This window comes from Teleopsis dalmanni, chromosome 2 (genome assembly GCF_002237135.1).
Source record: "Teleopsis dalmanni isolate 2A chromosome 2, ASM223713v2, whole genome shotgun sequence".
Classification (NCBI taxonomy): domain Eukaryota; kingdom Metazoa; phylum Arthropoda; class Insecta; order Diptera; family Diopsidae; genus Teleopsis; species Teleopsis dalmanni.
In genome coordinates, this window is record NC_051847.1 from 199,693,419 (window position 1) to 199,696,084 (window position 2,666).

Here is a 2,666-nt window from a genome sequence, read left to right on the forward strand (position 1 = left end):
TTTTTGTATTCTATTTTTGATCCGGCTAGTAGTTACTTTAACTTAAATTTATTTTACTATAATGATCCATATTTATTTAGTAAAAAACACTAGTCTTTCTGCTTAATTTTAATGATGTTACTATGACATTTGGTACTAATTTTTGTGAAATTGTTTTTATGTTCATCATCTAGAATTAGTTTTGCTATTTTAGTAGTGTTAGCTAGAACTTTTTCTAATTTTTAGTGGTTAAATGGTCTTATGTTTGTCTTGCTACATGCTTTGTCTATTTTTGCTATTGTTGATTGCCATTTTGACTTTAGCTGTTGTTAATGTTTATACCACAGTTAAGTTAAACATTAACTGCTTTCGTTAGTAAAGTGAAGAGACTTGCCAAAGTGTGAGACTTGAACCTACTAAAACCATCTTTAAGGAATGAATGTAGAAGATTTCCACAACAATGTGAAAACTTCATTCCAGTAATCTGGGGAGAGAGATGAGAGCAGATAGGTTTAATACCTAGCGGGTTAGGTTCACCTAAGCCAGTGTGAAATGAAGAGGTTTTCTTCTTCATAGCTTATATGAATTTTAGTTGAATAATTTATCTAAGGTGTGGAATTTCTAGTATATGATGTGATTACTTTAATAGTTGTAGTAAAGAGCTTTTCACTTTTAAAAAATGAAGTGTTTAAATATCATTCAACACTTAAATTTAAATTCTTCCTAATAACAAAACTAAAACCAAAATCTGAAATTTGTTATATTTAAAAAAAAACGGATCTCCAACGGATGTGACATTTCAACGAAAAGCCAAAGTGCAACACTCAAGCAAATGGCGATTAAAAATCTCATTCATAAAAAAAAAATTCTTTTTTAATACAAAATATAATGGTTTTTTACTTAGGTTCAGGTCAGACTACATCCCCGGTAATGACTTAGTAAGTTGAAAAAGCAATCCTACAAAAATAGACCGAGTCGGTCTGTTAACATTTTCCTCTCCAGCGTCAGTTCAATAATTGTTTTCCAACACAAAAGTGCAATTTCATAATAAAAAAAAATGGAAAATTTTGTCCAAAAATGTTTACAACCAAAGCGAAGCAGATTCGGATGCGCGTTGTCTGCCGTGACTCGATGCTCCTTTCACATTCACAAATATGGAAAAATATTTTCACAGATGAACTTCGCTGGCATTTATGCACATCTTTCTCATCGACGTATCTATGCATCTATATAACTATGTATCTGCAGTTGTAACAATGCATCCACGAGTATTTTTAATTCATATTCATACGCGAATTTATGTTTTCGTTCAGTGGTTCCAGCGTCATTTTTTTTCTTCTATTTTTTATTTTATTCTATTTTGTTTCACTTCATTTTGTTTTATATCCTTTTTTTTATTTTGACTATATTTTATTTTATTTTGTTGTGTTTCTTGTCGAACACAATTTTGATTGAAGTGACACGGTTGGTTGGTCACTTCCACGCTTCTAATAATGAATGATAATAAAAGTGAAAGAAACTCTATAGTTTGGTACAAGTTAGGGGGAGCTACTGAATTGGGGTTCCCTTTTTTTAATATATAGTATTATATATAGTATAATTGGATTCCTAAGTGCGCATAATAGAATAAAAGATACCATCCAGAATATTATCAAATAATAACAGATGATCATTTATATGATGATGATAATGTTGATATATGACCGGATAATTGTGATATATTAAACTTAAGCATGATTGGCACAATCCACAAAAAAAGGTGATTATGTGGGTATCAATCTTTTAAGTCTCTCATAGAAAGTTCTATCAAACCTACTATGTGAAAGATTAAAGTCAATAATTTACTAACAGATTGGATCAGACCTGACAAATTCACCATAAACCAGTGTGGTAAATGCTGGGGAAGACCTAAGAAAAACAAATCGACATACGTCACAATATTTATCTCGATTTCAAATCCACTTTTGACGATATCACTAGAAGACATTCGCAACTTCTGTGAAAAAATCAGTTGACTAATGATTTGAAGTCAGTCGATACTACCAACTGGCGATAGCAATAACCAATCGGACTGGCTGGAGGAAACCGAGACAAACGACTCAACTCCGGAATTATCAACTATGTATGTAAGCAAGTATTATAAGATAATGGTGATATATACTATTAGACAAATCCAAAAGTATCTATTATCAAATGAAGTCGGACTTAGCTATGAGACTACCCTACGATGTCGTTTTATGAAAACTCCCCATTTCTTTACTTATTTGTATTACTCTCCTCTAAGTCATAGCTCCCACACCAAGATATCTAGATATCCCGGTGTTCCGAAAGTTTAGTCAATTCTTAGTAATTTGCATTACTATATTTCTTCCATAACTATTGGACCACACTTTTTTGTTAGTTATTCTAATCTGAAATCTTGAAAACACGCAAAAGAAAACGACCAATATAGGAGAATGATTAATAGAATCAAAAATATTTTCAGTAAATTACGACTACACAACTAAATGGATAAAAGGAATATGATTACTTATCAGTAACAGCGTTGTTTAGCGTGGGTATTTGTCATGAAGGCTTAAGACAACGGTACTCTAAAAGGAGCGAAGCCTACTGGTAAAGAGCGAGGCCTACTAACACTTTTGCTGATCTTTGGGTCTCAGCACCCCGTGGTAAATGTCTACGTCGGG